The sequence below is a fragment of the Hypanus sabinus genome, chromosome 19 (assembly GCF_030144855.1).
Source record: "Hypanus sabinus isolate sHypSab1 chromosome 19, sHypSab1.hap1, whole genome shotgun sequence".
NCBI lineage: Eukaryota > Metazoa > Chordata > Chondrichthyes > Myliobatiformes > Dasyatidae > Hypanus > Hypanus sabinus.
Window position 1 is genome coordinate 67,677,743 of NC_082724.1, and position 14,828 is coordinate 67,692,570.

Here is a 14,828-nt window from a genome sequence, read left to right on the forward strand (position 1 = left end):
TCCACGAGGCAAGGGAAGAGATTGCTGAGCCTCTGGCTGGGATCTTTATGTCCTCGTTGTCCACGGGAATGGTACTGGAGGATTGGAGAGAGGCGAATGTTGTCCCCTTTTGCAAAAAAGTTAGTAGGGATAGTCCAGGTAATTATAGACTAGTGAGCCTCACGTCTGTGGTGGGAAAGCTGTTGGAAAAGATTCTTAGAGACAGGATCTATAGGCATTTAGAGAATCATGGTCTGATCAGGGACAGTCAGCATGGCTTTGTGAAGGGCAGATAGTGCCTAACAAGCCTGATAGAGTTCTTTGAGGAGGTGACCAGGCATATAGATGAGGGTAGTGCAGTGGATGTGATCTACCTGGATTTTAGTAAGATATTTGACGAGGTTCCACATGGTAGGCTTATTCAGAAAGTCAGAAGGCATGGGATTCAGGGAAGTTTGGCCAGGTGGATTCAGAATTGGCTTGCCTGCAGAAGGCAGAGGGTCGTGGTGGAGGGAGTACATTCAGATTGGAGGGTCGTGACTAGTGGTGTCTCACAAGGATCGGTTCTGGGATCTCTACTGTTTGTGATTTTTATTAACGACCTGGATGTGGGGGTAGAAGGGTGGGTTGGGACGTTTGCAGATGACACAAAGGTTGGTGGTGTTGTAGATAGTGTAGAGGATTGTTGAAAATTGCAGAGAGACATTGATAGGATGCAGAAGTGGGCTGAGAAGTGGCAGATGGCGTTCAACCCGGAGAAGTGTGAAGTGGTACACTTTGGAAGGACAAACTCCAAGGCAGAATACAAAGTAAATGGCAGAATACTTGGTAGTGTGGACGAGCAGAGGGATCTGAGGGTATATGTCCACAGATCCCTGAAAGTTGCCTTACAGGTAGATTGGGTAGTTAAGAAAGCTTATGGGGTGTTAGCTTTCGTAAGTCGAGAGATAGAGTTTAAGAGACGTGATGTATTGATGCAGAACTATAAAACTCTAGTTAGGCCACACTTGGATTATTGCATCCAGTTCTGGTCACCTCAGTATAGGAAGGATGTGGAAGCATTGGAAAGGGTACAGAGGAGATTTACCAGGATGCTGCCTGGTTTAGAGAGTATGGATTATGATCAGAGATTAAGGAAGCTCGGGCTTTACTCTTTTGAGATGAGACATGATAGAGGTGTACAAGATATTAAGAGGAATAGATAGAGTGGATAGCCAGTGCCTCTTCCCCAGGGTACCACTGCTCAGTACAAGAGGACGTGGCTTTAAGGTAAGGGGAGGGAAGTTCAAGGGGGATTTTAGAGGAAGGTTTTTCACTCAGAGAGTGGTTGGTGTGTGGAATACACTGCCTGAGTCAGTGGTGGAGGCAGGTACACTAGTGAAGTTTAAGAGACTACTAGACAGGTATATGGAGGAATTTAAGGTGGGGGGTTATATGGGAGGCAGGGTTTGAGGGTCAGCACAACATTGTGGGCCGAAGGGCCAGTAATGTGCTGTACTGGTCTATGTTCTATGTTTTAATGTTCTATGTCTGCTGCCGTAGTCCATCCACTTCAAGGTTTGATGTGTTGTGCATTCAGGCATGCTCTTCTGCACATTACTGTTGTAATGTGTGGTTACTTGAGGTACTGTTTCCTTCCTATCAGCTTAAACCAGTCGGGCCATTCTCCACTGACCTCTCTCATTATTCAGGAACTTTCTACTCACTGGATGTTGTTTTCACCATTCTCTGAGAACTCTAGAGACTGCTGTGTATGAAAATCCCAGGAGATGAGCAGTTTCTAAGATAGTCAGACCATCCTGTCTGGCACCAACAATCATTCCATGGTCAATGTCACTCGGATTATATTTATTCCACATTCTATTGTTTCGCCTGAACAACAACCATGTCTTCATGCTTTTATGCATTGACTTTCTGCCACACAATTGGCTGATTAGATATTTGCATTAATGAGTAGGTGTATAAGTGTAACAAATACAGTGGTCAATGAGTGAATATAATCAATTCTGCGACTTTGAACATAGATCAAAAAAAGATAGAACAGCAGAGAACAGGAAGATGCCCTTCAATACATCATTCAGCTAACCTGGCAAAATTAAACTAATCCCTTCAGTTTTCACATTGTATCACAAGCATGAGAGATTCTGCAGATGTTGAAAATCCAGCGATGCGCACTCTGCACTAGGAACTCTGCAGGTCAGGCAGCATCTATGGAGCTAGCACTTTGTGCCAAGAACTTCAACAGGACATGGTCCACGTGCTTCCGGCCTCCACCTATTCAGTGGTGCTTAGGGAAAGGATCACTCATCTTGTAGAATAGTTGATCAGATGTGAGGGGGCATATGGCCTATTTGCCCCTATTTTTTTTTATTCCTCAGTCAACATAATGTTTCAAGATATTTTAAGTCTACAAAAAGTTGCTGAGAATTAAATTCCTTCTGTTGTGACTTGCAGATTCCTTTCTTTGGGCTCAGGTAGACAGACATAGGTTTCTGCTCTCCATTTTACATCATTCCCTTTCCTGCCCCAATACTTCAGAGTCAGAATCAAGTTTATTATTGTTAACATACAATATGTTGTGAAATTTGTGTTTTGTGCAAATCATAAAATATACTATAAATTATAGTAAGAAGCATATATAAAAAGAACAAATTAGTGCAAAAAGAGAGCAAAAACACCTGAGGTAGTGTACATTTAAAAGTCCATGCCTATTACTTTGCAGAGCACACCTTTCCACAGTGGATTACACAAAGAGAATTAATATAGAATCTGATATCTAATGGCAATAGGTCCCTTGTGTACAAGCTGAACACTTGGTGAAATGTATTCTGAGTCTTTCTGAAGTGTCTGTAACCAATTTACATGTGATGTTGTCAAACAACACAAAACACAAGCTTTTAATGTCACTTTCACAAAATCCATCTGTTCTTTCTTGTCCACAGTCAGCATAGGTCATTAATGCAGAACCAAACCTTGGCATGATGAAATGTTGGAGCAGAATTGATGGAAAGAATAGCCTAGTTCTGTTCCTATGTCCTATGGTCATGCTCACAAATTTCAATCTCTCATTCATTCTCATTTACTGTCACCTATCCAAACTTCTCTATTTCCAGAACATCCATGCACCACTTTAACAATGAAAGAGTTCCTCTTGACCTTCCTCTGTGTCCAACACATCATTCTTTACAAGTTCCATCATCTCCAAAGGGCTCCTACCACCAAACATATCTTTATCTACCATCCCCCGCTTTCTGCAGGGATTGTGCTCTCACCATCCCCTTGTCCAATCGTCCCTCCCCACTAATCTTCCCACCCAGCAAGTGGGGTAAGAGCTATGCCTGCCCATTCACCTCCTCACTTAACCCCAGTCAGGACCCCAAACACTCCTTACAGGTGAGGCAACGATTCACCCGTGAATCTGCTGGCGTCGTCAATTGCGTCTGGTGCTCCTGATGTGGCCTTCTGTACATTGGTGAGAACCGTCGTAAATTGGATGACCACTTCATCAAGCACCCGCTCCATCCTCCAAAAACAGAACTTCTCAGTGGCCAAACATTTTAATACAGATTCTCATTTTTGTTCTGACATGTCTATCCATGGACTCCTCGTGCCATGATGAGGCCACCCTCAGGGTGGAGGAGCAACAGCTTATACTCTGTCTCGATAGCCTCCATCCTGATAGCATGAATATTGATTTCTCCTTCCAGTAAAAAAATTCCTTCCCCTTCCCCTCTTCTTCTATTCCCACTCTGGCCCCTTACATCTTCTCACCTATCACCTCCTCTTGGCTACTCTCCTCCTTCCCTTTCTCCTATGGTCCTCTCTCCTCTCTTATTAGATTCGTTTCTCTCTAGCCTTTGTCCTTTCCTATCCATCTGGCTTCATATCACCTTCTACCTATCCTCATTCTCCTCCCCCTGCCTTTTTATTCAATTTTCTTCATTCTTCCTTTCCCATTCTGAAGAAGGGTCTCAGCCCAAATGTTGATGGTTTGCTCATTGTCATAGAGATTGCCTGACCTGTTGAGCTCCTCTCGCATTTAGTGTGTATTACGTATCTGAACATTATTGACATCTTAACCCTGATTTTCCTTGATGAAAAATATGGTTACCCACAGCCAATTTGCTGAGAGTAACCATGGCTAACAAAATGCTTGAATGTTCTTGTAGGCAAACTCACTAAGCTGGTAGTAAGTATTTCATCAGGCTTTTGGTCTCAGGCTTGGCAGATGCTGCAGCTCTGAAGTACTCTGCATTGATCAACTCATATTCAATGCTCCCAGCTTCAACTATGTCCTTGTGTTGAGGTCACGGGTATATCAACTCCAGTTTAGTTCTACATAATGATAAGTGAGGGTTAGGACTCTCTCTGAGAGAGTATTATTGTTGAGGCATTATCTTATCATTGAAGTCATAAATCTAACTGCATGGAATTTTTCAGATGAAGCATCTCTTTTAGAAAAGTTCAAAGTAAATTTATTATCAAAGTCTATATGGGCTAAGAAGGGGAGGAGGGGCATTAATGGAAGTTACCCCATCCCTGACATACTTAGTTGTTTGCCTGTTCTCCATCTCCCTCTGGTGCTTCCCCCCACCCCCCGCCTTTCTTTCTCCCGAGGCCTCCCGTCCCATGATCCTTTGCCTTCTCCAGCTCTGTATCACTTTCGCCAATCACCTTTCCAGCTCTTGGCTTCATCCCACCCCCTCCGGTCTTTTCCTATCATTTCCCATTTCCCCCTCCCCTCATTACTTTCAAATCTCTTACTATCTTTCCTTTCAGTTAGTCCTGACAAAGGGTCTCGGCCCGAAATGTCGATAGTGCTTCTCCTTATAGATGCTGCTTAGCCTGCTGTGTTCCACCAGCGTTTTGTGTGTGTTGTTTGAATTTCCAGCATCTGTAGATTTCCTCGTGTTTGCTCGATGATGCAGCCAGATCAGATTCCCAGGGCTGAAATGATTGCCACAAGAGGACGCAGGTTTAAGGTACTGGGGAGTAGGTACAGAGGAGATGTCAGGGGTAAGTTTTTTACTCAGAGAGTGGTGAGTGTGTGGAATGGGCAGCCGGGAATGGTGGTGGAGGTGGATATGATAGGGTCTTTTAAGAGGCTTTTGGATAGGTACATGGAGCTTAGTAAAATAGAGGGCTATAGGTAAGCCTAGTAATTTCTAAGGTAGGGACGTGTTTGGCACAACTTTGTGGGCCAAAGGGCCTGTATTGGTTTTCCATGTTTCTATGTTTCTTTTATTGGTCATTTTTGTTGTCATCAACACCCGAGTACTTTTACAGCTCTTCTGCCTGTAGCTAAATGAAGGCAACATTCAGGCATGGCAAATACCCAGCCATAATCCTCTGCTGCATGAGACACTAACCATCTTGCCTTGATATTCAGTAATATTACTGTTCCCATTAGCCTTCCAGCAGAATGTTACATGGAAGAATCTGTCTACCACCAGTGCACAGTGGCCAAGGTGTGCACCATCTACAAGTTGCACTGTAGTTTTTCACCCTGTAGTGAACCCGTAATGTCTACCACCAAGAAGGATGAGGCAACAGGTGCAGAGGAATGCATCCCCTCCAAGATGCTAACCATCTTTCTTTGCCACCAAATACATCCCGAAGGTCCTTACCCACAATCCTTTTACCAGATGGAATACTGTGGTTCAAAGCCAGTTAGGAATGTCCAATCATAAACACAAGATATTCTGCAAATGCCAAAACTCTTGAGCAAACACAGTAAGCATTCTTTCAACCTTTTCTTTCATGGTCTACTGTCCTCTTCTGTGAGATTGCTTATATCAGCCCTTCACCTCTTTCATCTATTACTTCTCAGGTTGTTATTTCATCTCCCCTCCCCCATGCAGTCACCTTCTCCCTCACTGGACTCACCTATCATCTGGCAGTCTGTACAACTCCCCTTTTCCCCAACTTCTTGTTCTGGCTTCTGCCCCCTTCTTTTGCCCTTCTGATGAAGTGTCTAACCCTAAAACATTGACCGTTTAGTTCCCTCCATACATGCTGCCTGACTTGCTGAGTTCCAAAATCACTTTGTGTGTTGCTTAGGAATGTCTAATAATCACAAACATTGCCTATAAGACTCATGTATAGATTTTTTTCAAGAAAGTCTGACACATCAGTCATTTGGTATCCAATGAAGAATAACATTTTCTCACAGTTCGCCATGATCAATTTGTGAGTCCAAACACAGTTCTACCTGTGTCATGCAAACAGAACACACTCTTCCTCATAAGAATGATATTAGTAAAATAATATATGCTGTTGAAATTAAATAGTTAAATTCAAATCGCAGCAGCAGCTTGCCAAACTCATTTTGCCACCTGTTGATGGTTCAATTAAAATATCTTTTTGCTGAAAGAGGAAACTATACAGGTGTCACATCATCACCTGTAGAATAACACATCAGAGGTTGTTTTGACTCATTAACAGATTGGAGGTCAGCTGATGTTGGTAAGATGTTTGAGCTTTAATCTTGCATTTTGATATTTGAGAGCACAACACGGTATTTTTCTTGGTAATCACTTTAATTCAATGTGCAGTGAACGCTAGTGATTTGAAATTAAAATGTTAAGCAATTCCTCCATGCCTTTTATCTATGTACCTGAATTGGAAATGTGAGGAATTATTCACTAGAACAATTTAGCAAACATCCGTGAAGCAATGCCTTGGGCAGACTAGCACCAGCAGTGAATTAATTACTTTCCATTTCCTCACTGCAGCAAGCGATGATTTTAATATCACAAACTATCAGCAAGAAGGCTTAGAATTCTAGGCTGTCCTTCTGCCATCTAATTAGGAAACAGTTTTTTGATTGCTCTCCTTTAGGGTATCTGGACATATTGCAGGAAGTATCTTATTTAATTTACTTACTTACTTAAGCCCATCACCCCTATTGGGCTGATGACAGCAGCTCGCCAGAGTCCTCTGTCCTCTTTTTAACTTTCTGCAGGTGTCTTCTAGGAAATGATCCTTCCCCTTTCAGGAATGAACCTCTGGACCTTCTGTTGGTGTTATTACAGGGTGGAGTTGTTAGTCTTATGCCCAATCATCATTTTGCAGCCATGTTTGGGACCATCCATCGTAGAATTGACTCTGCAATCTTTTAGAGATACAGTGCTGAACAGGCCTTTTGGCCTAATGAGCCACGTTGCCAGGCAACCTACCTATTCAACCCTAGCCTAATGACTACCTACTAACCAGTAAGTCTTTGTAAGATGGAAGGAAATTGGATCTCTCTCTCTCTCTCTCTCTCTCTCTCTCTCTCTCTCCTCTCCTCTCCTCTCTCTCTCTCTCTCTCTCTCTCTCTCATACACACTACAAACTTCTTATGGATAGCATTAGAACTAAATTCTGAATTCCAATGTCTGGAGCTGTAATAATGTCCCGCTATCTGCTAGACTATCATGGCATTGAGTAATCTCCCAGCTCCAGATCCATCCTGCTGTTAGAACTTCATGCATGCAGATGCGATTAGTTTTTTTAAACTTTCAACTATATAAATAATAATATGGATCAATGCATTATTTAGTCAGGATTTAGTTGCCTGTTTAGTTAGGATCAGTCCTGATGAAGGGTTTTGACCCAAAGCATCAACTGTTTATTAATTTCCATGGATGCTGTCTGACTTGCTGAGTTCCTCCAGAATTTTGTATGAGTTGACCTACATTTCTAACATCTGCAGAATCTCTTGAATGTTCATACTACCTTTAGCCTTTTTCTTCACTTGTATGGTGAATACGTTGTTTACATCACATCAAATCAAATCAATCGATTTGTGCTTGGCAGCCAGCAAGTGTCACCATGCTCTAGTGCCAACATAGCATACCCACAATTCACTAACCCTGAGCCATACGTCTTTGGAATGTAGGAGGAAACCTACATGGTCACAATGAGAACACACAAACAGCAACAGGAATTGAACACTGATCTGACAGCTGGCATGAAAAGTGAATATTCTGTGCAGTAAATTCAATTTTCTTTAAAATCCCTTGGCGTCAAAGTTCAGCAGATGATTTTGGACTGTGGAATTAGTCTCTGGACTTGGTAATTAATTTTGCCTTTTCAAGTTCCATTCAGGCTAGTCAGATCTAACTCTGGTAAGTTACAATCATGCAATGAAATGGAAGTCACATATTGTCCAGAAATATATTTTATTTTGATGTTTGTTGAAAGACAAGGCACACTAATGATGAGAGATGAAGTTCTGTGCACCTCAACATTAACAGATACTCCGGCACAAACTTTGTTTATTTATTTAGCAACAGCGATGAATAGACCACCCCAGCAACTCCTGCCAACCCCAGTTTAACCCAGACCTAATCACAGGACAATTTATAATGACCAATTAACTACTAATTGCCACATATTTGGACTGGAACACCTGGAGAAAATTCACTCATTCCATGGGGAGGACAAACAGAGTCCTTACCTCAGTATATCAGAATTGAATCCTGAACACCAGTGCTCTGAACCTATAACAGCTTCACGCTACTATGAAGCCAGTGCTGAAGTACCCATGGAGTATTACACTGGTGAACACTGGCAGAAATGCCCCGTGCTGATCAAGGCAGAAAGAAAGAGTGAATTGTCTGCTTAGTTGGGATCAGTGCTGTCCTGCTTAGTAGTCTAAGGTGAATTGCCATGGATGGCTGTGGAGACCAATTCATTGCGTATATTTAAAGTGGAGGTTGACGGGTTCAGGGCATTCAAGGTTACTGGGGAAGGTAGGAGGTTAATAAGGATATTAAATCAGAAGAAATGACAGAGCAGAATTGACGGTCCAAAATGGCCTAATTCTACTCCTATGTCTCATGAAGGATATAAAGTTGATGAAGAAGGTGTTCAGAATGGCTGCAAGCTATAGACCTGATTGGACCTCTGTGGTAGTGGATGAGGTATGGCTGATGGTTGAATTTCAATAACATTTTAACAAACTACTACATATACTGTCAGCATCAAGGGCCGCCATCATCCAGGCTATGCTCTTCCTACTGCTGCCATCGGAAAGAAGGAACAGGAGCCCTAGGTTAGTGTGTGCCAACTATCAACAGTCTAAATTGAAAGATCTAAGCTAGAAGACTGAGAGGCAAATTATTTGTAAGATAATATTGATTTCCCAGGGTGGATATGGAGAGGGCAATTCCATATGTGGGAGAGCCTAGAACTAGACATCATAAGAGGACATCAGTTTTAAACAGAAGTAGAGTGTTCTTTCCTCTCTCAGAAGATGCAAGGTACCTCAAACTCTTTCTCTCAAAGGATTATGGATGCAAAGGCCTAGAATAGTTTAAATGCATAGTAGATGGACTCTTGATAAGGTGAGCAAGTTCAATTTTACTGACCACAAGCAAGAATATAGGATTGAAGTTAAAATCTGAACCACCATAAATATTAAATGGGGGAGTAGGTTTGATCACTTCTGTTTCTAATTCATATTATTATGTAGACTTTATCTGTTGTGACATGCCTACCTTAAACAGTTAAATAAGCATATCACTGAATTTGAAATAAGATGATTGCCTAGGCAAGGGCCACAGACAGAATCTTTATCTGATATCTTTCCACACTTTGATAATATCCTGGGAGGTTTGAGACTTAGATTAAAACCTGCAATTTTAGGAGCCAAAAATAGTTGCATGTAACAAACAATCTGCTGGAGACTGCAAATACTGGAACCTGGAGTAATGAAGAACTACTGAAGGGACTCAGCAGGCCAAGCAGCAATTGTAAGGAGAAAGGAACTGTAGACGTTTCAGGTTCTGGTGCAGAGTTTCAACCAAAACATCGACACTTGAATTCCTCCCAGCTCTGCTGAGTTCCTCCAGTGGATTGTTTATTGCTTTAGATTCTGCCATCTGCAGTCCCTTGTGTCTTAATAGATGTGTGTAGTTGTTTTGAGTGAGAGTTAAGGGAAATGATAACTAAACAGACTATTAGGTCAACATTCATGACCAAATACATTCAACAAAGTTTGATTTCAAAGAGGGAAATCAGGGAGAAAGAGTAGCACAGATCAGTGGTTCTCAATCATTTTCTGCTTGTGGCCTACTTGTGACTTTCATTTACCTCTGAGGCCCCTGCAATCCATAGTCTCCATTAGTTGCTAAATTTTTTTTGGTCAACTGAACTAATATACAATTAATATTTATGATTTAACTGGTTATAAGTTCTGAATAGGATACTTTATTCATAATATATATAATATCCTTCCAACCAGCAATGAAAAAGCACTTAATATTGCTACTTTGGGTATTTAGTAAGATCTTTATGGCTAATGCAAACTATAGGGTTTTTGAATATCTGGTTGCAAATTGGTTAAAGATAATCGAAGATCACCTCTTTTCACAACACTAGGATGGTTATGAACTTTTGATAGCAGGTGAAGAATTTGACTAAAACCTCATTCAACTAGATAAGAGGTGGGAAATCCAATTAAAAGTAACTTCTCTTTCTCCCAGAGCTGTGGAAACTTATTTTGATCATCACAGTTACCCAGAAAGTTTTCTTCTTGCATTTGAATTTTGCTTGAGCTGTTCTACCACTATGCAAGCTCAATAAGACATTTTTGCAATGTGGTGTCAACATCATTCATATTTACCACAAATGGATCCACCACCCAATCTGGAATATGCATTTCCAGCAGGTCACTGAACTGAAATTCTGTATTGGTGTACAGTTGTTTCAAATGATTGGGATATACAATCAGATCATCATCTTGTAATTCTATTATAAGAGTGGCCAGTGCAGGAAACAACATAAATTTGTGACTTCCAATACTGCTGCTGAAAAGTTTGAGTTTTCCAAAGAAAGCAGTAATAGCCTCTTTGCATGATTATGAGATTGCAGTTTTTTTCTTGTAACTGTTTGTTTATTAAATTCCATTTTTCAAATTTCAGATAAAATATGTCAGACTTAGCAATGACAATTTGTTCTTCAAGTTGCTCATCACTTACAAAAGCAACAATACTAACAAGAAAAGCAAGTTAAATTCCTTTCAAAGATGATAAGTATCAGGAAATTAATGGAAGTTGTAGTGGTAGACGGCAATGCAATGGTAGACTTTCTGCAGTGTAGGTGTTTCTGACAGATGACTCCACTGCAGTAACACTGTCACTAAAACAGTAAATTTGCCACTGTCAATTCAGAATCTCTTGTGGACCCCATTTTCTTGTTTCTTATGTGTGGGCCCAATGAACTCTGGTTTGGCCCCCTGGGGAGCCACATGGCGCATGTTAAGTACAGTTAAAATAATTAAAATAGTTCTTTCTAAAAATAATGCTGGATCCTCAAAGTAAAGGTCCTGGAAACAAAACAATTTCATAAAATCAACAAATTGTTGTTTCAAATAGAATCTAAAATCCTGCTCAATTTCTTTACATTCATGCATCAAACACTATGGTGGTGTAGCCATTATCATAATGCTATTATAGCTCTGGGCTTTGGAGTTCAACGTTCAAACCTGGCATCCTATGTAAAGATTTTGTACTCCTGATGAAGGGTTTCAGCCCGTAACGTCGTCACTACCTCCTCCCATAGATGCTGTCTGGCTTGCTGAGTTCTGCCAGCATTTTGTGTTTTTATTTATTTCCAGCATCTGCAGATTCACTCGTGTTTCCTTTCAAAGATTTATTCATTCATTTTTGTTTTATTATTCATTTTCTGTTTGTGGGCATTATTGGAAAGGCCTGTATTTATTGCTCATCTAATTCATCTTGCACAGTGTGGCTTGTTGGTCACTTCAGAGTACATTTAAGAATTCATTCCTGTTGGCCAGAGCAGGAAAGGTCAGCAAGTTTCCTACTTGAAGGACATGAAGGATCCTTAATGAGAACTTATCAGAGTTCATGGATTTTAGAGTTGTGGATAAAAATATAACCATATAACAATTACAGCACAGAAACAGGCCATCTCGGCCCTTCTAGTCCATGCTGAATGCTTACTCTCACCTAGTCACACCAACCTGCACTCAGCTCATAACCCTCCATTCCTTTCCTGTCCATATACCTATCCAATTTTTTTGGAAATGACAAAATTGAACCTGCCTCTACCACTTCGACTGGAAGCTCGTTCCACACAGCTACCACTCTCTGAGTAAAGAAATTCCCCCTCGTGTTACCCCTAAACTTTTGCCCCCAACTCTCAACTCATGTTCTCTTGTTTGAATCTCCCCTACACTCAATGGAAAAAGCTTATCCATGTCAACTCTATCTATCCCCCTCATAATTTTAAATACCTCTCTAAAGTCCCCCCTCAACCTTCTACTCTCCAAAGAATAAAGACCTAACTTGTTCAACCTTTCTCTGCAACTTAGGTGCTGAAACCTAGGTAACATTGTAGTAAATCTCCTCTGTACTCTCTCTATTTTTTTTACATCTTTCCTATAATTCTTTTGAGATTGTTATAAGGAAAATGCTTGTTTTCTTTTCAGTGTTTTGCTCTGTTGCTGATGAATACTTTGGGATTGCTATAAAGGCCCCAGGATGTGTGATGACAGTTGCAGGGCTGCCCACAGCACATTCTTGGTTCCTTTTGCTCCTCCCACTTGCTTCAAACAAAGGATGTAGCCGTGGGTACTTACTTGAGTCCCAGCAATGCCTGCCTTTTTGTCAGCTGCATGGAACAGTATATGGTCCAAGCCTACGCTGGTGTCCTTTGCTACTTTTCCTATGCTACATTGATGACCATATTGGTGCTGCTTTCTGCACCCATCAGAGCTCATCAACTTCATCAACTTTGCCTCCAACTTCCACAAAGCCCTCAAATTTACCTAGTCCATTTCCAACACCTCTATCCCCTTTCCCAATCTCACTGTCTCTATCTCTGGAGACAGTTTATCTACTGATGTCTATTATAAACCCATAGACTCTCACAGCTAACTAGACTATACCTCTTCCCTCCCATTCACTTATAAAAACACTATTCCCTTTCCTCAGTTCCTCCGTCACCACCTCATCTGCTCTCAGGATGAGGCTTTTCATTCCTCCATCATCAACGCTGCCCTCAATCTCATCTCTTCCATTTCACACACTTCTGCTCTCACCCAATCATCCTGCCACCCTACCAGGAATAGGGTTCCTCTTATCCTTACCTGCCACCCCTCCAGCACGTTACTCTCTGGAACCTCCGCCATGTCCAATGGGATCCCACCACCAAGCACATAACTCACTCCCCTCAGCTTTCTGCAGGGATTGCTCCCTACGTGACTCCCTTGTCCATTTATCCCTCCCCACTGATCTCCCTCCTAGCTCTTATCATTGCAAGTGCTTACCTGCCCCTCCTAGCTCTATAGAAACAAGTGCTACACCTGCCCCCACACCACCTCCCTCACTACCATTCAGGGCCCCAAGCAATCCTTCCAGGTGAGGTGACACTTCATCTGTGAATCTAATAAGGTCATATACTGTGTCCGGTGCTCCCAGTGTGGCCTCCTATATATTGGTGAGACACGAGGTAGATTGGAGACCTCTTCACTGAGCACCTATACTCCATCCACCATTCCGATATGCCTCTACTGTCATGATGTGGCCACACTTAGGTTGGAGGAACAACTGTTTGGGTAGTCTCCAATCTGATGACTTGAGCATTGATTTCTCAAACTTTTGGTAATGCCCCCCCTTCACCATTCCCCATCCCCTTTTCCCTCTCTCACCTTATCTCCTTGCCTGCCCATCGTCTTCCTCTGATGCACCTCCACCCTTTTCTTTCTTCCATGGCCTTCTGTCTTCTCCTATTAGATTCCCCCTTCTCCAGACCTGTATCATTTCCACCAATCAACTTCCCAGTTTCACCTATCATCTAGTGTTTCTCCCTCCCCTCCCCCCACCTTTTAAATCTTCTCCTCATCTTTTTTCCTCCAGTCCTGCTGTAGGATCTTGGCTTGAAAATATCAAGTGTACTTTTTCCATAGATGCTGCCTGGCCTGCTGAGCTCCTCCAGCATTTTGTGCGTGGGGCTTGGATTTCCAGCATCAGTAGGTTTTTTCTTATTTGCGATTGGACATCCTTGGGTATGTCAGTTGCTAAAGTGACAAACACATTTCACTGAATGATTATGAATCTGAAGTGAATGGTCAATGGTCAATTAGATGGAATACAACATTGATAAATGAGAGGCCATCCACTTTGGAAAGAAAAATGGATGATCAGAGTATTATTTACAATGATGGAAGATCGCAGCATGCCGTTTTGCAGCGGGATTTGGGAATGCTTGTGCAGGAATCACAAAATGTTGGTTTGTGGGTGCAGCAGGTTATCAAGAAAGCAAGTGGAATGTTGGCTTTCATTACTGGGGGATTGAATTTAAGAGAAGGGGTATTCTTATTTGAGGAAAGATTCAAGATGGTTTAAGATTCAAGATTGTTTGCTAGTTCCAAAGACAGTGCAGAGGAGGTTCACTAGGTTTATTCTAGAGATTGCTATAATTCAGAAGAATGAGAGGGCATCTTATAGAAACACATAAAATTATGAAATAGATAGTTAAGACAAAGACAAGAAAGTTGTTTCCACCAGGGAATGCTGCAAGATTGGAGGAAATAGATTTAGGATGGAGTTGAGGAGAAACTGATTTTCCCCAAGAGCAATGAATCTGTGGAATTCTCTGCCCAAAGTAGAGGCTACTTCAGTAAATATACTTAGATATTTACTCAGTTAGTTAGATATTTGCATAGAAGGGGAATTAAGGGTTCTGGGGAAAAGGCACATAGGTGGAGCTATGTCCATGGACATGATCTTATTGAATGGTGGCATAGGCTTGACAAGTCAGATGGCCCACTCCTATTCCTGGTCCATATGTTCTTATTGAATGGCAGTTGGCTGACTCCTGCTCCTATTTCTTAT